The sequence below is a fragment of the Lynx rufus genome, unplaced genomic scaffold (genome assembly GCF_022079265.1).
Source record: "Lynx rufus isolate CCGP_SWC_20201006 ecotype Redwood Valley unplaced genomic scaffold, mLynRuf1.p SCAF_14, whole genome shotgun sequence".
NCBI classification, from domain to species: Eukaryota; Metazoa; Chordata; class Mammalia; order Carnivora; family Felidae; genus Lynx; species Lynx rufus.
The window spans coordinates 59,166,412-59,191,850 of record NW_025814828.1 but is presented as its reverse complement, the minus strand read 5'-3'; the positions used below and the strand labels follow the sequence as shown (position 1 = coordinate 59,191,850).

General features: G+C 36.2%; 1 non-coding gene across 1 annotated transcript; it reads right to left on the bottom strand.

Annotated features, from left to right (window-relative positions):
• Nucleotides 1–4,439: 4,439 nt before the first annotated feature.
• On the bottom strand, nucleotides 4,440–4,543 carry LOC124509711 (U6 spliceosomal RNA). Its single transcript, XR_006961490.1, has one exon. It is a non-coding gene; the product is annotated as a U6 spliceosomal RNA (small nuclear RNA).
• Between the last annotated feature and the right edge of the window lie 20,896 nt (nucleotides 4,544–25,439).

Here is a 25,439-nt window from a genome sequence, read left to right as displayed (position 1 = left end):
GTTATTTTTAATGTTTTGTTAAAAACAAAGTGTTTTTAACAGAAAATGTTTTAACACAAAGTGTTAAACTTCAAGTGTCAAAAGATGAAAATCAGAGTTTTCAATCATTCTGGTTATATTAATTATGAACTAATTTAAAATGTTAGAATAAGGCTACGTGTGGGATTAGTTACATAGTTTGCTTTTTAGCCAAATTTCAAATCCATTTGTGATAATCTAGGTCATATCTCTCCCTCAGCAAGGTTTTTAATTATTAGATATTATACATTTTAATATAGATTCTGCTAAAAATCTTAGTATTAATAAATAAACACTATTATTTGCATCTATGATATACAGTATTAGCAAGCTGGTATCAATGATCAATTGAAGTATCAACAGTGTTTTGGTGTAGGACACATTAGGTTTTTTTTTTTGCAATTTCTATCACTGCTTTTCTGGCCATCATTGCTCATAACACCAGCTGTTCCCACAAATCTTCATAGATGGACAGTCTACTCATTCAGAAATAGTAAGGGGTTAGAATGTTCAGAAAGTCAGGGGATGAGAATTTGCTGGAGATTTTCAGGAAGGTACCATAATTAGTCATATAAATTATGGAAGTAGCACATTTACATTCACTTTTGTGGAGAATCAATTTATTTAATAAATATGGCTAGGAATTAAGGTAGATAATTTATTAGGATTTTACAGAAATAAGTGAAAGCCTTTTTGTATTTTGGGTGCTTGCAAATTTGATGCCCAATGTTCCCAGATATAGATACAGTTGACCCTTGAACAACACAACGGTTTGGAAAGTGGACCCACACACAGTCAAAAATCTGCATATAATTTTGACTCCCCCAAAACCTAACTACTAATAGCCTGCTGTTGACTAGATGCCCTACCAATAACATAGTCAATTAACACATATTTTGTATGTTATATATTGCATATTGTATTTTTATAATAAAGTAAACTAGAGAAAATAAAATGTTATTAAGAAAATCATAAGGGAAACCAAAATAATATAAAAACAGGGAGGGGGACAAAACAAAAGAGATTCATAAATATGGAGAACAAACTGAGGGTTGCTGGAGGGGTTGTGGGAGGGGGATGGGGTAAATGGTTAAGGGGCATTAAGGAATCTACTGAAATCATTGCTTCACTATATACTAACTAATTTGAATATAAATTTTAAAAAATAAAAAATAAAGTTAACTAAAAAAAAGAAAATCATAAGGAAGAAAATATGCATTTATAGTACTGTACTATATTTGTGGAAAACTAATCTGCATATAAGTGGACCCATGCAGTTCAAACCCATGTTGTTCAACGGTCAGCTGTATTCCATGCAATTCAAACCCATGTTGTTCAACGGTCAACTGTATTTTATTTTTTCTTTTTTTTTCATTTTTTAAATGTTTATTTATTTTTGAGAGAAAGCGAGACAGAGTGCGAGCTGGGGAGGGGTAGAGAGAAAGGGAGACACAGAATCTGAAGCAGGCTTCAAGCTCTAAGCTTCAAGCTCTAAGCACAGAACCCATGCAGGGCTGGAATACACGGACTGTGAGATCATGACCTGAGCCGAAGTCAGACAGAGCCACCCAGGCACCCCATGGGTCAAATGTATTTTCTGTTCAACGTTATTGGTAATTAGACAACAAAAGCTATATTTTCAAACTGTAATGGCAAAAAAATATTAGAAGATATTGTTGCAATATGAACATTTCTGCATTTTTGTTTTTACTTAGAATGTTGCTATAATAATTGAGTCTTGTAACAGAAGACATGAGCTTATAAAATTTATATTTAGAGAAAAGTGAAAGCCAAGTGATTTTGGGCAGTCAGGAGCCCAGGAGTGGGTATGAGATTATTTAAACTCTCTGAAAGCAAGAGACTAGTAGTGGAACAGGGACAAGAAATTCAGTGCACACAGTTTGACCATCCTGCAAATAATGGTATACATTCTCTTTCTGCTATTATTATTTAAAGCCAGCTAGTATACAGAAGCTATAAAAACAGCTGGCCAGAACAGGCTTTTTCCCCTTCTAAAAACTTACTGAACATCTTTAATACCAAGATCCAGGATCTCAGTGGCTATATACAAATAATAATTGTAGAAGGAACACACACACACACACACACACACACACCCTTAGTTTCCAGTGTTCATCTAATTTGATGTAGAATACTGTGCTATGAGTTAGCATATAATTTATTATTTAGCAGATGGAAAAATAGGTCAGAGACATCCACCCCCAAGCAGGATTTAGTCTCAAGTCCCATTTTGCCTATGTTAAAATCAACCAATTTAAACTTGGCCTACAATTACAAAGTATTAGACTTGGAAAGGACCAGAGAAGCAATCAATCTTAGCCCTTTATTTTTACATTTTCATTCATCCTTTGGACAAATTATTGAATGCCTACTATGTGTTAGGCTCATTAATAGGTGTTAAGGGATACAGTGGCAAATACGATAGTCTTTGTCATCAAGAATCTCATGGTCTAGGGAAGTGCCTCTCAAGCTCTAATGTTTATACAGATCAGCTGGGAAATCCTGTGAAAATGTAGATTTTAATCCACAATTCAGTATGTCTAGGATGGGGCTTGAGGTTCTGCATTGCTAACAAGTTCTTAGGTGATGCTCATGTTGCTGCTCCACAGACCATATTTTGAGATAGAAGGGTTTAAAGAGTGAATATGTGAGAAATGGGTCTAAAGAGGCCAAGTGACCTGTCCAATATTACAGGAAAAATCTAGTGATAGAGTCCAGATCCCTGACTCTTAATACGGTGCCACTTCTATTCTCTCACACCACTCTGAAGATCAGAGTTTATTTATTATTTGACTTAGGCATCACCAACACCTTTGAAGTGCTTATAATTGTTGGACTTAAATACTGACAATTTAATGGTAAGTCTTGAAAATTTCTGTTTGCATTAGAAGATGTATTTTAAAAAGTATGCTTGGAAAGGCCCTTTCACAGAAATTCTAGAGTCCAGAGGAAAGATACACAAATCCAGAAACATGCACAGAGTGGCTAAAGACAATGTATTACTGTCTATACTCATTTGTACAAGAAACATTTATTCACAGCCTACTCTATGCATAGACAATAATCCTTACTCACATCTATACTCATAATACATTTTACAGTGCTAATAATACAAAGAAATATTCAGTAAGTCCTTTTGGCTAAATGATAACATTCAAGTAGATACTATGGAAGGTCAACTGCAGTCTTTGAGCCCTCTCCTAAAGGAATTTGAGATCTTGTTGTAGGAACAAGCCTTACTTTTTTACATCATTTTCAGAGAATAATTCCTACATATGAGCATGATTATGACCTTGTGATACAGACTGTTATTAAATAGGGCTGGAACAATTAAAAATTGTGGAAACTTAAGTATAGACTGGGACTCATCAGAAGTCTTGATAAAGTACATAAAAATTCAAATGAAATATAAAGAGATTAGAAAGTTTGTTTCTTTGGAAAGGTACCATGACAATATTTAAAGTAGAGGGACTCCGTGCAAAAGTGCAGAGATAGCATTGACAATGAGAGGTTTAGTTGCTAGTAGATTGACCTGGTATGGTGGAATTTGGATTGTGGAGGTTCTAATGTGAAGGAAAACTATTGTATAGATACAGGATGAACATTCTGAAGGAATGTTCTCTAAAACCACACAATAGAAATGTATAACACAAAGGTTTTTACTTTGTTCTGACTTCCTCTTGGATAAATATCCTAATGTTAACATATTATCATCACCTTATTAAGATTTATCACTCAACTTATATATTTAGTTAGGAGTCCAGATTTATCTAACATTAAAATGTAGTATGAAGTATATTGGAACTTAAAAAATATTTGTATATTTTATTGACTTTAGGGAGTGTGACTTTAAGTAAGCTAATATCCAGTTATCCAGCTTTTTTGGTAACAAAAAATCTTTAAAATTCATAGCAGTTACCAACACTGTCTTGTAATACATTAGAAGACAGTGACAGCTGTCTAGTGCAATATTAGATTTATAACTCCTCATAGAATAAATGCATTAAACATTCTATACATCATTTCTACAGTATGTCTGAAGGTACTACTAAACACTTAATCATGGATATATAATCAACAGATATTTACATTTTATTGTGAAGATTCTTAACATAAATCTCTATAAATTTCCATTAAACATATATTAGGCCTATGAATTACTTACAAGATTATAAGAAACATGAATGAGAAAGGATACATGACTTGGCTAGTGTAAATTGAGGCAAAAATAACCAATTGATAATAGTTTATGTCTTCTTAAATTCCTAAATGCACTTTTCTGAATTTATGGTGAACTTGACTCAAATGCTTGTCAATCCTTAAGAGTATTGATTATTCAGAATTCTCCATGCTGCCTTTTTTGACTTTCCACTCATATATTCTATTTTCTTTTCTTTTCTTTTTTTATGGAACACTTCAGGAATTTGCATGTTATCCTTGCACGGAGGACATGCTAATCTATATATTGTTCCAATTTTAGTATATGTTCTGCCAAAGTGAGCACTCATATATTATATTTTCTTTTAAAAATGCATTTTTGAATCTTTCTGATCAAGCTCTTAATTTATTAACACGTGTAAATTTAGTTTTATCCCATCTCAAGTAGCAGCTATGAAACCACTCTTTGGGAATCACTGTAATGAGTACTTTGCATATTATGGAATATACCTTCTTGTTTGTGTACAGGCTGTGTTGATCATACAAAGCTCAACCCATTATATTCCTTTGTATATTCTTCTACTTCAGAGGTTAGTGTCTATCTACACATCCTGACTCTGAGTCTACAAGATAGAAATCTCTTGGGTCCTTCCACACTTTGTTTACTTCCTTTAACTCTTGGCAGTTCCAGTTCTGTCTCTGGCAGCTGTTTGGGAAAAATCCTTTTTAACATTCCCTGACAGGCTCTTAGATAATTCTGGGAAGTTTACTAACTTGCCCTTCTAAACCTCTAGTGCTTTCTTTCCTTTGCAGATGTTTTGCTGTGCTTTTCATAACTCTAAGTGTATTTCAGATGAAACACAGTAGTTTACAGTTGCTGCAGCCTTTCTCACACTAAGGTTCCAAACAAGTTTTAGCAGCTAGTTCCTAAGGAGACTGGCAAAAAAAAAAAAAAACCTTGATTACTAATTCTGTGTTAAATGGATTTTTACAATGGGACATTCCTCAATATTTGATGCAGTCTTTAAAGCAAATGATTTCTACCTTATGTTATTACTACTTGTATCATACTCCATTCTCAGCTTTAAAAGATTCCATGTCTGTACTTCTATGAATGGGCTTGATTTTATTTAAAACTTTTGAGAGAAGTTAGAGGTTTCCAATTATGATGGAGAAACAGGTAAAAATGGTACCAGTAAGGTCAAGTGAATTGACACATAAATATAATAAACTGTACTTTCTGGAAATACTATCTCTATAAAGGTGAAAGTTTTGTTTTCTTGTTTGTAATTTGTGAATAGGTGAAGGCGGGCTGCTTGGGTAAAAATCTGAGCAAACAGACTCAGATGTTTCTACTGTGTTTCCAGTGTCCCAGGGTCGGGGATCAGCTCTAGTGTGAGGTGACAAAGATGTGCTCAGAATTTCACAAATAAAGCCACACTGCATTGAATCCAATGCCATATAATGGAGAGTACATCACATGTGTGATATGGAGTGGAATACCATGTCAATGAGGAAATCATTGAAAGTAGACTCTGAACTATAACTGCTAATGGTTGCTTTACAAATTACATTGATCCACTAATATGTCAAATTATTTCTTGTTTAGTTATCAAACAAAATTTTTAACATTCTAACAGGAGAACTGAGACATATTTTACCTTGATTTATGACTCACATTAGTCAAGTAAGTTTTGTTGGTGGCTTTCTTATTATAAAATTATTTAGATCATAAATAATAACACATGAATAAATTGAACAGTTTATTGAAAAAAGCATCTGGAATCTCAATGTGTTTTGTTTGTTTTCATGAGTTATATGAGTTATAAATATATAAATTATGAAATGAGTTATAGTCCTCATTTAAAATATATTCCAATATACCTCTGATTTAAAAAAAATCTTTAAAAATAATCTTAATAAACTAAAAATGGAAAATAATTCTATAATGTGATAAACACCAACGGCATATTTAACAGTAAAACATTAGAGCATTTACTAAATGTACTCAAATTAGTATACCTACTCTATAATACATTACTAGGTTTATGATAATAAAGGGTTTCATAATTAAATAAATTTGGGAGGTGCTGGGTTAAAGCTTTTCTTTTAATGCAGGACTTCTCAGAGCCATTAATATTACCATTACCTGGGACTATCTAAGAGAAATAAATAATTTGATTGTATCACAAATGTATTTGAGCACAGGAATCTTTTTCTAGAGCATCTCTAGTAAGCAGGGCTCTGAGGACTATGCCTTAGCAAATGTTGACACAGTATTCAGCATACATAAGTCAGTATGTGCTAACCTTCTGTCAGCAATTACATTTGTCTAACTCACCACAGGCAGGTGTCATGTTAGTGGTATGGTTAAATGTCATTGTGCATTAGAATCAGCTGGGGATGTTTGTAAAAATTCAGATTCCTAGGCTCCTCTCATTCAGCAGATGTAGCCTGAGTTTCAGGAATTTACATGTTACCAAGCATCAAGTGAGTTTTCTCATGTAGGAGTCTATAATTTATACTTTGAGAGGCACCATATTACAAAGTTTGGGTCAATTAATAAATAAGAAAAACGAATGCATTAACTATATAATTCTGAAACTGGACATTTAATAGCACTGTGTTTTGTGCTGGTCTCAGCCCATCAATAAGTAACGTTGTGGTTTGACGTACCTTTGTAGCTCTTATTATGATTGCAAGATGCCCTTCAGCAACAACCATCAGGAAACTTTGAAAAAATAAAAGTTTATTACTTACAAGACCAGGATATTACGCAGCACATCTGGGGCCACAAAGCAAAGTGACAAGTAGAGAAAAAGAGCACATTGGGCCAGAGGTTCTGCTTTTATTGAGGTCGAGGGTGGGGGCTTAGGGGTTCCTGGGCTCAACTCTTTAATGGCAAATTTAAAACATAAGATTGGGAATTTAAAACACAGTAAGAGAAAAGGCAAGTGGCTCAAATGGTGTTATTTAAATCAGCCAAAATCTCACAAAACAAAGTAACCTTAGTTTGGGGGTGATGTGAAGGGGTGGCCTGGTTCTTTTTCTAGTCTTATGAATGGCAATGTGCTTGCATTACAAAACAAAATAACAACAACAACAACAACAAAAAACAACTGTCAAGTCTTAGCACTACACACTGACATCACATGTTGAAACTGGGACATTATGGAAAGTTTTTTGACCAAAGGTCAGTTAGGTATAAATAAAGACTCTACATTCACTTATATGTTAGTCATCTCTAATACTCATATGCCAAGCATGGACTCATTGATTCACTATTGTCTTAAAATATTTGTGTAATGTGCACTTTTGATTATGCAGCATATAATTAAAAGCAATGAAAATGTCCCTTCTCTTGTGAACTTCAACATGCACTTCCTCTTCCAGCAACGATTGTAGTCCTTTATACATAGCATGGTATTTTGTGCTTCATGCCTCTCCTCACGCTATTCCCTAGTCTAAAATGTTCTTTTCCGTTTCTTCCCCCGTTATTCTTCCATGCTGAGTATGAATATGTATGGGTGGTTTGGAATGAGCATAACTTATTTATGTAGCTAAATGAACAATGATTGAGGCTGGTAATATGTGTGTGTGTGTGTGTGTGTGTGTGTGTGTGTGTGTGTGTAGTTGATGGGACAGGAATAGTATTTGTTAGTCTGAAACAGGTTACTAAAGAGCCTAAAATTCCAAGGCAGGTTCAGAAGGACTCAGGCGATCCAGTAAGCTACAGATAAATAGTAATTCAGGAAGGGATTAGTATAAGGAAGAGATGCAGTTGAAATTGTACTCAGGGGGCAATTGTGTGGCTCAGTCGGTTGAGCTTCCTACCTCAGCTCAGGTCATGATCTCATGGTTTGTTAGTTCAAGCCCCACATTGGGCTCACTGCTGTCAGCACAGAGCCTGCTTTGGATGCTCTGTCCCCTTGTCTCTTAGTGTCCTTCCTCTGCTCATTCTCTTTCTCTCTTTCTGCTCCCTCTAAAATAAACAAAACATTAAAAAATAAAGAAATTGCACTCAGTTTCCAAGACACCCTTTTTAACCCTAAAGAATTTTGCTTATCACTGGACCTCATTCATTTGTTTTTTGGTAATAATTTCATTACCTTTTGATTAATTTTCACACCTACTTGGATATGTCTTAGGAGTAGCACTTTATTGTGCATTAATAATGATTACTGGTTACCGACTGAATGGGATGGCTCTTTCTACCACATCTTCAGATTTCAGTCAAAGCATTTATTTTTAATCATTCTGAAAATAAAAACAAATACAATGTTTCTCAATTATTTCAATTTTTACTACTTCTCAATATTCAAGTAAAGAAAGCACATCTTGCCATCTCCCTGATCTGCATTCGATGCTACAATTTTTGTAAAGATGCCAAATATCTGCCATGATAGACATATGTTGTAGATGAATTGTGGTCTTAATGTTTGATAATGGAGAAGAATTCTATTTAAGTTTTTTTAGAGATGTTATATTTGACTCCCTTCTAGTGTGAGACTTGTTTCCAGAGAAAATAAAAGAAAGGGCATTGCACTTAGTTATGATTCATAAATGTCAGGATTTAAGTGTTTTAGGACTTTGTGGGAGCAGAAGAGGTAGTGGAAACAGGAAACCAGTCTGCCATAAGCACACACAAAACAAGTAATTAATTGACTACAGACATGAGGGAACTTACAGAGAACATTAGAAAATACTATTGTACATGAAATATATTAACATCAATATCATGAACCGCTGGATGGCTGGATTTTTATAACAGAGCAAGTCATTTTAATTTGATCTAAGTTTCAGCTTTTAATTGAGTTTATAAGAACATGGGAAAATTAACAAGCAGCTTCTGACAATTCAAAAACAATATTTTGGTTCAGAGTCTAAGCTTCTCTCTAAATTTGGGAAATCTGACTCAGGATAAAAATGGAGCAAATAAAAGTCATGCTGTAATACCAAGGATAGCAGACCTATGCCTCTGATTTTAAATAGATTCTGATTGTCATTGCTTGTCAGAAGTTACTATTCCTTTGGACATAATCATATCTTACAGTGACCAACAAATCTTCTCTAATTATAGATGGTTAAATCAGCTACAAGACTTTTTGCTCTGTGAAAAGTCAAGAATATCATGTAGAATAATTTTCCAAAAACCTTCAAAGTGGAGCAGTCTGCTGAGGTCAGAGATGAATCTTCTTGTTAATGGACCCCAAAAGAACTTGGCAAGAAACTTTTTTTATAATGGGACTTCGTGTCTTTTGACTAGGATGGAGAAGACTTATGTGTTCAAAATTGCTGCTTCATTTTTGTAAATGGTGTGAGAAAGTGGTCTAGTTTCAACCTTCTGCATGTTGCTGTCCAGTTCTCCCAGCACCATTTGTTAAAGAGGCTGTCTTTTTTCCATTGGATGTTCTTTCCTGCTTTGTCAAAGATGAGTGGAGGTTCCTCAGAAAATTAAAAATAGACCTACCCTATGACCCAGCAATAGCACTGCTAGGAATCTACCCAAGGGATACAGGAGTACTGATGCATAGGGGCACTTGTACCCCAATGTTCATAGCAGCACTCTCAACAATAGCCAAATTATGGAAAGAGCCTAAATGTCCATCAACTGATGAATGGATAAAGAAATTGTGGTTTATATACACAATGGACTACTACGTGGCAATGAGAAAAAATGAAATATGGCCTTTTGTAGCAACGTGGATGGAACTGGAGAGTGTGATGCTAAGTGAAATAAGCCATACAGAGAAAGACAGATACCATATGGTTTCACTCTTATGTGGATCCTGAGAAACTTAACAGGAACTCATGGGGGAGGGGAAGGAAAAAAAAAAAAAAAAGGACGTTAGAGTGGGAGAGAGCCAAAGCATAAGAGACTGTTAAAAACTGAGAACAAACTGAGGGTTGATGGGGGGTGGGAGGGAGGGGCGGGTGGGTGATTGGTATTGAGGAGGGCACCTTTTGGGATGAGCACTGGGTGTTGTATGGAAACCAATTTGTCAATAAACTTCATATAAAAAAAAAAGAAAAAAAAATTGCTGCTTCATACAAGAAATCTAAAAGATCATTATTTTTACTTTCCTGAAAAGAGTGCCCTGAGCAATCATATTTGTATCTCAATAACCTCAATATATAATCTAACCTGTCGCTGTTTTGCAACCTTAGATGAAATGCTTTATCGTCTTACTCCATCATTCAGTAGAACAATGCAGGGCAAAACAGAATATTCTATGGTGGAAGACATGAATCATATTCTGGAGATGAGGGGGGCATCTAAAGATGAAGTATAGTTTTTCTTTTCCTTGCAGAGGTGATGGATCTCTTCTGCTTCTTCTTTTTTTATAAAAGAACAAATTCAGTTGTTTTCACCCAGTTCCCAAATCACATCCAGCTGAAAATTTACTTTTTCAGAAACTGTTGGGCCAGGAAAAAAAGTCAGCTCAACAACCATCTGATTCAAGTTTTCTCTAATTATATATATCTCAGTTGATTCCTCCCTTTATTTACATTCTCTTGCATCTTATATACAATTTGAATTCATTGTCAGAAGTAATTTTATGTAAAAATAACATTAGATATTTATATTATTTGGAAACTGACTTTAAACATTTTAGTAGCCTGTGACTGTGTTGAATGTGTGAGTTAATGAATGAGTGGATCTTGAATTTGACTTGTGAAGATTAGAAACTATATGGAAATGTCTAACTAACATTCTACCTTATAGTAATCCAAATGCCGCAGTATACTTTTTCTTCTTTTCTAATTTAAGTAGAAGAAAAGATTTCTCTACTGTTTATTTTACCTCCATGAAGGCAGATACAATGGCTTTCACCTCCATTCTTTAAAAGAGTGCATAAACATAATTCATCCTCTATGACTGTTTTTAGAAGGAATAAGTGCAAATGAAAGTAATAAGACCAAGTGGCCACAATGACCTTCTAGCTGCTCCTCAAACCTGCTAATTAATTACCCATCTCAGGTCTTTTGCACTTGCTATATCCTTTGTTGTTGATGCTGTAGAGCATTCTATACCTATGAGATAGATTCCATCATTTTATTTAGGTCTATGTTAAAATGTTGCTTCTTTAGAAAAAAAATTTCTCTCCACATTCTATTAAAATAGTCTATCTTCCACTACCTCAACCCAAGTGCTCTTACCCTGCTTCACTTTTTCTTCATAACACAAATTACTATGACACTGTGTTATGTCATTATGTGTTTGATGTTTTGTCTCTCTTTTTTCCCCCTCATCCACTGCCACTATGGAATGTGAAATCCATTAGTCTTGGGACTATACCATTCCAGGGTTTTATCAGGAAACAGAAATCCTTGCAGAATGTTCAAATAAAGAAACTTTAAAGGATTATTTCCAGCAGTATGGGCAGGGCTACAAGAATAAACAAAGTATTTTTTTTCTTTCAATTCCAGTAGTGTTACCTTACAGTGTTACATTAGTTTCAGGTGTACAAGATAGTGAATCAACCAGTACTCATCATGACAAGTGTATTCCTTAATCCCCATCACCTATTTCACCCATCTCTCCACCCACCATCTCCATAGTAAACAAACTATATTGAAACTAGACTTGAAAGAACAAGAGAAAGGAAAAAATGTTAGTAAAGCCCATTGAGAACTGGGTCTGGGAAGAAGAGATTGTCTGAAAGAAGATGTAGTCTTGGAGAAACTCAACTACTGACAAAGAGAGACACAGCCTTGAGTCAGGAGGAGCAAAATAAATTAAAAAAACTCTCTTTCCATTTTCTAATCTTCTACCAGTGCACTCATTGTTAAAACTGGAGCAGAAATCAGCTGGCAAGGAGCCCCCATGTGAAGCAGTTCTTAGAGGTCAGCCTCTTGGAGAACAGAGTAAACCAGAGAAGGGTGGAGGATGAATCCTGTAAGGGGAACAGAATAAATAGCACACGTGTATTGTTTGGCTCCCTGCTGTGTCTTCATGTCAATAACAGTTACTAATGCACTTTAGGTACTCAATAATTTTTGTTAAATAATATAATCAATGGTAGTAGAGAGTCAGGAGTAAAAAACAAAAGAAAACAAAACAAAACTGTGGCATTGATCCAGGATATTACCATATAGGGTCTCATATCTTATTTTGGGGGGAGGCTAGTTGTCCAAGATTTATGTTTAGAGAAATTCACAGATAGATACTTTGAAAAGAATGACATTCTGTGCCTTTTGTTTAACATCTCAATCTAGTAACCACTTAGGTTGTAATTTATGGGTTAGATCTTTTTTTAAGTTTATTTATTTATTTTGAGGGGGGACAGAGAAAGAGGGAGATTGAGAGAGAGAGAGAGAGAGAGAGAGAGAATCTTAAGCAGGCTCTGCACTGACAGCATGGAGCCTGATGCAGAGCTTGAAGTCACCAACCATGAGATCATGACCTGAACCAAAACCAAGAGTTGGACACTTAACCAACTGAGCCACCCAGGAGCCCCCTGGGTTAGATCTTAATATTCAATGATCCTGGGAGAAATTTTCCAGGTAGAAATTTTGGTAAGTAGATACTTATGTTCCTTAGAGTAAAAAGCACTGGATGATAGCTATGGAATTACTTTATTATTATAAAAAGCAAGCAAGCAAAAATGATTTAATGATAGAACTGATTAATTAGCTTTAACTTCTAGCTTGATTCATGGGGATCCATGGAGATGAGCACCAGAAATAGTGGACATAGGTATATCTATGATCTCAACTCTGTGTTGTGTACCTCTACTTATTTCATCCTGTTTTATTACAAGCCCATTCAAACACCAATGTAAATGATAGGTTAAAAGAGGGTGTCATTCACACCCTCTTCTGGACATATTGAGTCTGAGTTACCTATTGGGTACCCAAGTGTCAGTATCTTTCTGCAATTGGGATACATGGGTCTTAATCTGAAGTAAAAAGACTAAAAATTACTTGTTCGCAGGTGGTAGTTAAATCATGGCAGAGGATAGTATCATCTAGGGAGGAACATGAGAAGAAACATAAGCTCCTTGGATTTACTCCCTTCATCATCTCTGAACAAACCAGAAACCAGAATGCTGTGTCCCTAGATGCTTGCACTGAGTGTGTGCGTTTGGGATGAAGTGTTTCACAGCCTGCAAAACATGGAGCTCAAAATGACCTGAGTAACAGTGTCAGAGAATGAAACTGAAATAGTAAGAGATTCAGTTAATACCAACTTAAAGGTCAATCTGAAGGTGGTAGGCAAAAAGAGAGAATCTGGGCATGAGACAATAATTATGACAAACAAACAGCAGCAGATCAGAGTGCAGTAGTATAATGACAGAATGTGGAGAGGTGCCCTGAGTGCTAGAGTATAGCCACAAGCACCTTTAAAAAAATAATGTCTTATTTATTTTTGAAGGAGAGAGAGAGACAGAACATGAGTGGGGGGAGGAGTAGAGAGAGAGGGAGACACAGAATTCGAAGCAGGCCCCAGGCTCTAAGCTGTCAGCACAGAGCCCAATGCGGGGCTCCAACTCACAAACTGTGAGATCATAACCTGAGCCGAAGCTGGACCCTCAACCGGCTGAGCCACCCAGGCCCCCCATAGCCACTAGCACCTTTACTGAGACATCTGCAGCTAAAGTGGAGGGTGGGAAGGAGATTCTAAGGTGCTGAGCTGATCTAAAATAATGACTAAATGATGCAGAGATAGAGCAGCAAGATAATCATTGGTAGAGGACTTTGTCAGAACATTTTCATTACAGTGGTGGGAACAAAAGACAAACCATAGTAGATTGAGAAGTGATGAAATAGAAATAACTGGAAGCGACAATTCAAGGTCAAGCTATTCTTTCAAGGAGCTCACCTGTAAAGGGAAGAAGGGGCCAGTAACTATACGAGGAGGCAGGCTGTGGTGAGGAATTTTACTTTATTTTTTGAGAGTTTTATGTTTGTTTGTTTGTTTGTTTATTTATTTATTTATTTATTGAGAGGGAGAGAGAGAGAGAGAGAGAGAGAGAGAGAGAGAGAGAGAGAATCTCAAGCAGGCTCCACACTGACAGTGCAGAGCCCAAAGCGGGGATCAATCCTGCAAACTGTGAGATCATGACCTGGCTGAAATTAAGAGTCTGGCACTTAACCGACTGAGCCACCCAGGTGCTTTGTTTATTTTTAAGAAGAGATATTCTTGAGCATATGTTTAGCCTCTGAGCACTATCTTGAAAATGAGAGCGAGGAGAAAGATAGGGGAGAGGAGAGAGGGAAAAATGAAAATAACAAATGGGCAAGGTCTTAAGAATTGTGGGGAAAGGGGTCAATAACATGGGTGGGAAGATTTGTATGTAAGCTAAGAAGTGAGATCTTTTCTTCAGAGACTTCATTAAAAAGAAGGTGAGGGTGATAGAGTGATAAGTTTTAGGGTATTCAGGTGGGAAGTTGAGGGAGTTGATATTTCTTTTTCTTTTTCGTTATTAAATTTTTTTTAATTTTATCTATTTATTTTGAGAGAATCAGAGACAATGTGAGTGGGGGAGGGGCAGAGAGAGAGGGAGACCGAGAATTCTTTTTTTTTTTTTAATTTTTTTAACGTTTATTTATTTTTGAGACAGAGAGAGACAAAGCATGAACGGGGGAGGGTCAGAGAAAGGGAGACACAGAATCTGAAACAGGCTCCAGGCTCTGAGCTGTCAGCACAGAGCCTGACGTGGGGCTTGAACTCACGGACTGCGAGATCATGACCTGAGCCAAAGTCGGCCGCTTAACCGACTGAGCCACCCAGGCGCCCCGAGACCGAGAATTCTAAGCAGGCTCTGCACTGCCAGCACAGAGCCAGATGCGGGGCTCAAACCCATGAAACCAGGATATCATGATCTGAGTCCAAACCAGGAGTCAGATGCTTAACCCACTGAACCACCCAGGCACCCTGATATTTCTTTTTCTTTAATGAAAAAAGGCTGAGATAAAAGAGACCTTTGGTGGTGGTGTTGTATACATCTCTTTGAGAAAGGTGGTAAAGGTTTGGAGTATAAGGAAAGATTAAAGCTGGAAGGACCTTTAAAAAATCTCTTTGTTCTGTGGTTTTCAAACTTTTATTTTTCAATCATCCCAACCATTTCTCCAAAAGAACTCTTTGCAGCAGTCCCGCACATGCAAATCAGATAGAAGTTCAGTGGCTCATATTAAAGAGGTGGAGATTGACCCTGAACCTCAATCATTAGGTGCCCTTGCTCCCCACACCTGCCCATCCCCCTCATTGCTCAATGAAGTTCCAGAAATATCTCTGAATAGTCCTTAGGACTTCTTTGAGTATAGTTTTAAAACTATCAACCTTATCATTTTGTAAATAAGGGAATGAACCTAGAGGACTGACTTGACTTGTTTGAAGTAGAGTCAGGACTAGAATCTACATCTCCTAATTCCTAACCAGAACATTTTTTTACTGTATTATGCTATACCACTGCTTGTGGACCTTAAATCAATTGCCATCGATAAAAGTCTTCAAGAATCTGGAGTTTAGGCTTTATTTATCCAAAAACATTCATCCTTTGACAATTCTTTTAAAATGTACTTCAAATTTACTTCACATTTCTTATTTGTTAAAGATAAAAGGAAATGTCTTATTCTACCTACCTCACAAATTTGTATTAAATAAGAAAGTGTGACATGCTCAGAGATCCTTGGAAGGAGGTTGGTTGCACATTCAATATATTACTTGTGAAAAATATAAAGTCTTTTCTGGGGACATCATCAACCAGAACTGGTAATGAAAAGTTTTAAACATTTAAAAAAAGTGAGTTACTACATGTAATTTTCAGTAACATTTTTTTAACCTTGAATTATATTTCTAAGATTCATCATGTTATTGTGTGTAGCTATAGTTCATTACTTTTCACTGCTGTGTGGTTTTTCCATTGTCTGAATATGCCACATTTTATTTATTATAGTTTAGGGGTACATGTATATGTGACAAAATTAGAGTATTTTTAAAAATCAAGGTAATGATTGTTTAAAATCAGCATAGTGATGACCTCTTGAGGAGAAACAGGGTATGAGATTAGAAAGAACCCTCCAGGCAGCTTTAATATAGTTAATAATAGTTTATTACAGTCTTTCTCAAAGTGTGATCTCAAGGTTGCCATCATCAGCATCACTTGGGATCTTGTTAGAAATTCACATTTTCAAGTCCTACCCAGATCTATTGAATCAGAAACTATGAGGGGTGCATCCAGAAATCCATATTGTAAGAAAGCTCTCCAGGTGATTCTGATGTATGTTTAAATTTGAGAACTGCTATGGTAATGTTACACTTTATAATTAACACTTAGGCTTCTCTCTCTCTCTCTCTCTCTCTCTCTCTCTCTCTCTCTCTTTTTCTCTACCCTTTTCTCTCCTTTTATCTCATATTACATAATACAGAATAAAATGAAAACATCTGAGCAGTGGCTGACCAGAAATAAAGAGCTGTAGGGATATTAGAACTATTTGAGAGCTATTCTTTTTCCAGGTTATTTAGTCAGAAGGGCAAATGGCAAGAAGAAAGCAAAGAAGAATGGAATCATGGAGTAATTCAGGAGGAAGGTGAAGTTTGGATAAGAAAGGATACTTTTAGTAGTATGTTATGATAAGAATGTAACTGAAAACTGAGTGTGTGTATGCTTAGAACTATACATTATTTGGAAAGGTTAGCACGACCCATTGATAGAAATAATTAGTCTCCCTCTTACTTACCCCTGCTTTTGAATAATTTAGACCCGGTAGGGAATAACTTATTCTCACTGCAGGACCCAACTAATGTTATCCAAATATATCTTGCTGCCTGGTCCAAGCATTCTAAAATGAAATGAATCTATGTCATTACTACTTTGATTCCTTTTTAAAAAAAATTTGGAACCTTTGAAAACTATCTCTTTTCCCTGCTGCTAGTATCACATATCATCATATTGAAAATGAACACTCACAGAAAGGGGAAAAAACATAGTCTTTATTTATTTTTAAAGAAACCAGTTATTAACTGAACATCTATTCTTAAATGACTTACTAGTGTTCAGAATGCAAAAGGGTCATCTACACAGTTACAAGTGCCATTGTTGCACACAGAGGATATTGAGGACTTTAACCTGCCAAACCCCCAGGGACACTTAAGAATCTCTTGAAAGGAATTAATTGTGCTACATGCACACCCTAAGGAAAACACCTCAAGCAGAGAGAAAATAAGAACAAATTAGTTTTATACATCTTTGGGGTTGCCATTTGCAACATGTTTTGGACCACGAAGATACCAGAGCAATATTTTATCCTTTTTACCAGACTTTTATTAAGGGCAATAAAATTCCAAAAGAAGAGTCTCTTGTTATCATCTTGTTGAGGTTCTTGCTGTTGTAATAACTTCCTAACCAGCCTACCCTCCTCATTCATTGCCCACACTCCAATCCATTCCTCCTGCCACTGCTAGATTGACCTTTACACAGTACAGCTTTGATTTTGTCATTGGCCCATAGATACTATATCTCTGCTTTTGCTTTGATGAAGTAGAAACCCAGAACTGTGAACCTTACTCTTAATAATTGTACAGGATCTTTACATATTGTTGTGTACTAACTCCTCCTGGTATTATTTGACTATTTTATTATTGTTTTAGTCTTTTATTTGAGTCTCTTTACGTACATATTTTTATCCTATTGCATTGCATTTATTGTTATTTGCCTCAAATTCTTTTGGGGACATGGAAACTTGAAAATAAATAGTTCATAATATGGCAAATGATTATCCTTCTGAGAAGCTTTCAATGTCTCCCTATTGTTCACTAAATAAAATATGAACATCTTTTTTTTTAAGTTTATTAATTTTTGAGAGAGAGATAGAGAAAGGGAGACAGACAGACAGACAGACAGGCAGAAAATCCCGAGTGGGTTCTGTGCTGACAGAGCAGAGCCTAACATGGGGCTCAAACTCACAAACAGTGAGATCATTACCTGAGTCAAAATCAAAAGTTGGACACTTAACTGACTGAGCCATTCAGGTGCCCCCACTATGATCTTAATCTAGCTGATGTCCTCCATGATGTGGCTTTAATCTACTGTTGCAGTTTTATTGTCCACTCTCCAAGGATGTCCACTTTATGGCCTATCAGACTGAATCACTTGCCTTTCTCCAAACTTACCATGTATTTTTCCTGCTTCTACGCCGTTCTTCATGCTGTTACTTCTATCTAGGTTATTTTCTCTTTTATCTCTGCTATTGAGAACCTCTCTGTTAAATTCCACAACTCTACTGCTACTTCTACCTGAAGTCTTCCCTGCTCTAGCCACCATTTATTGTCTTTTATTGTCTTTATCATGTTCTATCTTGTATTTGTACACTTAGCTTGTACCACCACCCCTTTCATGCCCAGAAAAACTAGAAGCTTCTTGAGGGCAGAGGCCATGTCCCATTTATCATTGTATCCTCTCTATAGCATGTGTATCAGTCTATTGTATACAGTAGTTTCTCAACAAATATTTGTTGAACAAATTTGTACGAATAAAAATAATAATTGTAACTGTATTTCTGTTTGCATGAGGGTTATGTTTTCGCATTGGGATACATGGGCAGAGGACTACTCAGTACAGCTCATTCCCTTTACTGGAAAACCCAATAAAAAGGGTAAGTTCTGCTGTCACAGGGTCAGAGCACTTTCTCTGAAGGATACTTTGCTCATTTTTATTTAAAAATAACATTATAGGGGCTCCTGGGTGGCTCAGTTGGTTGAGCATCTGACATCAGCTCAGGTCATGATCTCGTTGTCTGTGAGTTTGAGCCCCGCCTCGGGCTCTGTGCTGACAGGTCAGAGCCTGGAGCCTGCTTTGGATTCTGTGTCTCCCTCCCTCTCTGCCCCTCCCCCGCTCATGGTCTGTCTCTCTCTCTCTGTCAAAAATAAATAAACATTAAAAATTTAAAAATAACATTATATGTTTTGCATAAAAAGGAACACTAACCCCCAGGGATTGAATAATTTGGGGGAAAGTATCCAACGAACATTCAAAATATAATTAGTTATCCACAGAAGCAAATATGGACATATACAGTAACATGGCAATGCTAACCTCTGGACAGAAAGTTAGGATACAACTTGTTTGTCCTCTTATAGTGTAGTTACTGGAATGCTTAAATGTTCCACTAAGTTGCCCAAGCTATTCAAGAAGTCACCAGACACTCTGAATCAGTTGGGAGAGTTTGGTAATATGCCCTTAGAGATAGAAACGGAATACAGATGCCAAAAATAAATCTGATGAGTGGGTGCAGCAGAATTCCTAGTAAGACAAAATCAGGAAATAGGGTTTTATTGATTTGAAAACCATAACAGGAAAGCAAAAGACCATGATAATGCTTGATTTTTTTTTCTAATGTTTATTTATTTTTGAGAGAGAGAGACAGAGTGTGAGCAGGGGAAGGGCAGAGAGAGACAGAGAGGGAGGCAAGGAATCTGAGGCAGGCTCTAGGCTCTGAGCTGTCAGCACAGAGCCTGATGCAGGGCTTGAACCCACAAACCGTGAGATCATGACCTGAGCAGAAGTTGGACGCTTACCCGACTGAGACATCCAGGCATCCCTATAATGCTTGATTCTTAAAGCGAATGCTGTTAAATAAACATATAAAGATGCCAGAAGTTTAATATGATCCCTATTTTCCTCATCTTACTTTATTTTTACATACTATATTCCCTTTTTCATTTTCTGAGAACTACAAAATACATTCTGTTGACTAGACTCATCATATAGTTCATATTTACCTAATTGGTTAAATTAAAAAAAAGAAAGAAAAGACCACCGAGGAGCAAAAGGAAAAAGGGACAAAGAACACTTCAAAGTAATTATTTCACTAATATTTTAGGCTTAAAAAATAGCATTGAGCATGCTGCTACTGAAATATGGTTCACTCAGTGACCCTCAAAACCAAACTATGAATAATCCACAGCTTGCCAGAATGTAAGACTTTTCCATTGAAATCATTCTTTTTCTCCCCCTTCATATTGTGTACCTGCTTTGCTGCACAACAATGGGAACACATTTCCTGTCTTTCTTTTTTCTTTTTCTCTTCATTTTTTTTTATTCAAGAGCAAGCTTTAGTGTCTAACTAAAATTTCTCCCTCAAATAATGTAGGACAGTAGTATTTAGGACTATTTTTATGTTTTTATTTGCGACCTGAGTTACAGAGGAATGGTAGCTTTGAATTCTGAAAAAAAAAACTTATTTCTTCAATTTTTTTTAATGTTTAGGAGATATTACATTCATCTTTTGCATAATGTAGTAAAGATGCTTAAATTTAATTCCTTATATGCCTCTTATTATTAATGTTCCAAGCAGTAACATTTATGAAATAAGATTGTGCTTTTTATACATGCGATTGATTACTTTTGTGTTCTAAAGAATAATCTTATAAGGCATTATGTTTTTGCCTTAGGTCTTCATAAACCATCTACACAGAAGCTGTTAAACAGAAAGAGGTGATGTAACATGATACATGGAGGTATTCAGGTTATATTTTAATTGATATGGGATTATATTTCAAATTTTTTCTACAGTTTTCCCTGCCATAATCACTTATGTAGTCTCCCTGCCTTAGTGTTTCATTAAACTTCAGTCATTCTCCATATCACAAAAAGACATCTTCAAAATCATTAAACAGCTATCACTCCTCCTAAAACAACAGCTTCTCCTTATTGTCTGCTGAATCACTTTAGTGTGTCATTCAAGCCCATCCATGATTTGGCTCCAATTCATCTTTCTACCTTTTCCAGTCACTAACAACTCCCCTGCGTGAACTTAAGTTTTAACCACACACATACACACACTCACTTTCTCTCTTTCCGCTGTCTGTCCTTCCCAATGCCACTGCTTTTGCTCTTATAATAGTGTCTACATGGGCCATCCAATCCCTCATTTCTACCTATATTTTGAGTCCCAGTTTAAATGTTCCATGTTTTACCGTCTTCCTTTTACCATTTATTATAGTTTTTATATCTTATTTCCTCTATTATTTTCTCTCACAATAGCTCCTTACTTGCAGGAATTTACCTAATAATCCCATAGCACTGCAGCAGCTTTCCTTGTGCATGCTGATTGCCAATAATCCTTTGCAGACTGATGGGAATGAACAACTGGATCTCTGAACTCTTTTTTCTTTTTTTTTTTTTATTTTTAAAAAAAATTTTTTTTCCAACGTTTATTTATTTTTGGGACAGAGAGAGACAGAGCACGAATGGGGGAGGGGCAGAGAGAGAGGGAGACACAGAACCGGAAACAGGCTCCAGGCTCTGAGCCATCAGCCCAGAGCCCGACGCGGGGCTCAAACTCACGGACCGCAAGATCGTGACCTGGCTGAAGTCGGATGCTTAACCGACTGCGCCACCCAGGCGCCCCTGAACTCTTTTTTCTTAATCACACGTAGGTATTTACGCTTTTCTGGCTAAAGGAACTAAGGCCCCAGCAACCTTTCTTTCCACAAACTAGTGAAACCAGATGACTTATAGATGATGGTGCTGTTCATCACCAGAGATGTAATGTTTATTATGTACAGAAATAACATCAAATTCATTAGTGGAAAACAACGAGAATTAAGTCTCTGACTCAGTAGTTAAAGTCAGAATATCGCAGCAGGATGTAGTCCCCACAGACATTTGAAAGAATGACCAAGCCATCAATTTAGCCCAACAAATTTTGGACTTTGCATGAAACAAAGCCTTAGATTCATCAATATAACCACACTGGCTGACCTAAGAGAGTCTCTTTAGTCTCAAGCAGAATTTGCATAACTCCAGAATTCAAGCCTCAAGTGCCAACAATACTCAAAATTGTCTGAAGGTTTAGCTCTCTCCCACTGATAAAAGGTATTATTTTGAGTTTCTTCACTTATGATTTAAAAGCAAATGTCCCAGCCACTTGTATAAAGGCTTGAGAGCTCCCCTCTCTGTTTACTTGGTGAGTTAAGTTGGCAGGCCACCATCAGAGGGAAATTGATGTCTATTAGTACCACAGGTGTGAGTTTGCAATCTCTATTTCTGGAAAATGTCCAGGATATCACTGTTTTGAAGGCTGACTTCCCCTTGGAAAAAAAGTGTAAATGTATCCTGCACAATCGTTACACTGAACTGTACACCAGCAAGAGCTAAAAGCTTCTTGAGAAACAAACACAAGTGACAAAAGACTAATTCTTTTGGCATTCATTATAGGAAAACCATGTTTCTCTGTAAAGAGAAAACTCCAAGAAGTTTGTCATTTGTGGGTTCCTTACAAGTTCCTCTCTGAGGGAGGAAGGAAGAACAGCCAAATTAACTGATTTTGTGGGTACTCTGACTACAATATCTGTCACCTATTGACCTCAAGGGTGACACAGCTGTGTGATTTAGCTGGCTATTGGAGTGTCACCTTCCTTCTTAACTACTCCATGCATGTCCCTCCTAAAGCTGTGTCAAATTATCTGATATTTTAAAAGCAACTTATTGTCTCCAATGGCTTTGATCGAAGAGCTGCAAACTAGGTATAAAGATATTTATTAAGTCCCACATTAAGACCACATTAAGTCCCTAGGCAATTTGGGGAGCAGGTTAAAGGCTAGAAGATTATTCTAAAAAGCTGAATAATGATAAGTATCTTATAAAATGAACCACCTATTGCTTATTTAGTGAAGGTTCATATCTTGGCACTGTCTTAATGAACTGTGTACTATTTAACTGTCCTAGGAGTTTGTCACTTGCTACAAACAAAACAAATCAGTACTGTGAACCATCAAGTTGATTTTCCCACAGTATTTTTTGCTTGTATGAATCAATCAAAATTTGAGGAACATGGTGTGAAAAAATCAAAAGCTTTTGAATTTAGGACTTCTCAAACCTTTATTCTGTTCCCCAGTGCTTTGTGAATCTCAAAGAAGCTAGAATATGCACTATTTCCCAACTGTGTTTGACCCTAATTCCCATTCCTCAGGCTTCACCAGTGGGACCAAGGTTTTGCCCTTTGATGAATGTTGATGTAGACTGAATACTCATTAACAACAAAATCTGTCAGCTGCATCACTATTGAAGAAGGGTTCACACAGTGAACTAGCTACATTTCCTTTGGTGGATAGAATGAGCTCCACTCATTGGTAACATTCTGTTCTTGGCTTAAGTAACAGTACAACTACCATAATCCTGCATGTTTTCTCTGTTAGGTCACTCTAAGAAATTAGTTTGTTTCTATTTAAATAAATGGTACAAAATAACACTGCCCTTAAAGAACAGTTTTTAGTTTCTTTTTAGAGTCTTCACAAAACCAAGACTAAGGGGGACGGAAATTAAGGAAAGGTGGGCCTCTGCTAATCTGGTAGACATCATAATTAGAGAGCATTATCACTTTGAATGGAACAGTAATATTGGATCTGCTGCAAATGGTTCTTTCTTTCTGGTTTATTCAATCATTCAGTGAATACTTATTGCACGTTTAATAGATTTCCAGCACTCTTTTAGGTGTTTGAGATAGAGTTGTTAACAAATCTTCCAAATTTATGGAGCTTATATTCAATGGGGGAAGGATATAGATAAGTAAATACATTGATAAATAAAGTATATGTTTACAGATTGGATAATTGATACAAAGGAACTAAAACAAGGTGATAAACTGGAGAATGACTAAGGGGAGTGAGGAATTCTTTGTATTCAAAAAGTGTGATTTACATTAGTAAAAGAAAGGATAAGAACCATATGATCATGTCAATAGATGCAGAAAAAGAATTTGATGAAGTATAACAACCTTTCTAAATAAAAACCCTAAGAAAGTTGGGATAGAATAAACATACTTAAACATCATAAAAGCCATACATGAAAAGCCCACAGATGATATCATCCTGAATGGGGAAAAACTGAGATCTTTCCCCCTGAGGTCAGGAACACGACAGGGATGTCCACTCTCATCACTGATGTTTAACATACTGTTGGAAGTCCTAGATCAGTAATCAGACAACAAAATGAAATAAAAGGGGTCAAAATTGGCAAGGAAGTAAAACTTCAACTTTGTGCAGACAGCATAACACCATGGAAAACAAAAGACTCCACCAAAAGACTCCTAGAACTGATACATGAATTCATCAAAGTTGCAGGGTACAAAACCAACGTACAGAAATTGGTTGCATTTTTATACACCAAAAATGAAACAACAGAAAGAGAAATAAAGAAACTGATACCATTTACAATTGCATCAAAAATCATAAGATACCTAAGAATAAACCTAACCAAAGATGAAAAAGACCTGTATGCTGAAAACTATAGAAAGCTTATGAAGGAAATTGAAGAAGACACAAAGAAATGGAAAATCTATGCTCATGGATTGGAAGAATAAATATTATTAAAATGTCAATACTATCCAAAGCAATGTACACATTCAATGAAATCCCAATCAAAATTGCACCAGCATTCTTCTAAAAGCTGGAACAAACAATCCTAAAATTGGTATGAAACCACAAAAGACCCCGAGTAGCAAAGTAATATTGAGGAAGAAAACCAAAGCGGGAGTCATCACAATCCCAGACTTTAGCCTCTACCAGAAAGCCATAATCTTCAAGACAATATAATATTGGCACAAAAACACCCACATAGACCAGTGGAATAGAATAAAGAACCCAGAATTGGACCCACAAATGTATGGCCAACTAATCTTTGACAAAGCAGGAAAGAGAAACCAATAGAAAAAAGACAGTCTCTTTAGCAAATGGTGCTGGACAGCAACATGCAGAAGAATGAATCTAGACCACTTTCTTACACCATACACAAAAATAAACTCAAAATGGATAAAGGACCTGAATGTGAGACAGGAAACCATCAAAACCCTAAAGCAGAAAGCAGGGAAAATCCTCTTTGACCTCAGCCAAGTGATTTCTTACACAACACATCTCCAAAGGCAAGGGAATTAAAAGCAAAAATGAACTATTGAAACCTCATCAAGTTAAAAAGCTTCTGCACTGCAAAGGAAGAAGTTAATAAAACTAAAAGTTAACAGATGGAATGGGAAAAGATATTTGCAAATGACATATCAGATAAAGGGCTAGTATCCAAAATCATTAAAGAACTTACCAAACTCCACATCCAAAAAACAAATAATCCAGTGAAGAAATGGGCAGAAGACATGAATAGACACTTTTCTAAAGAAGACATCCAGATGGCCAATTGACACATGAAAAGATACTCAAAGTCACTCATCATCAGGGAAATACAAATCAAAGTCACACTGATACAACCTCACACCAGTCAGAGTGGCTGAAATGAACAAATCTG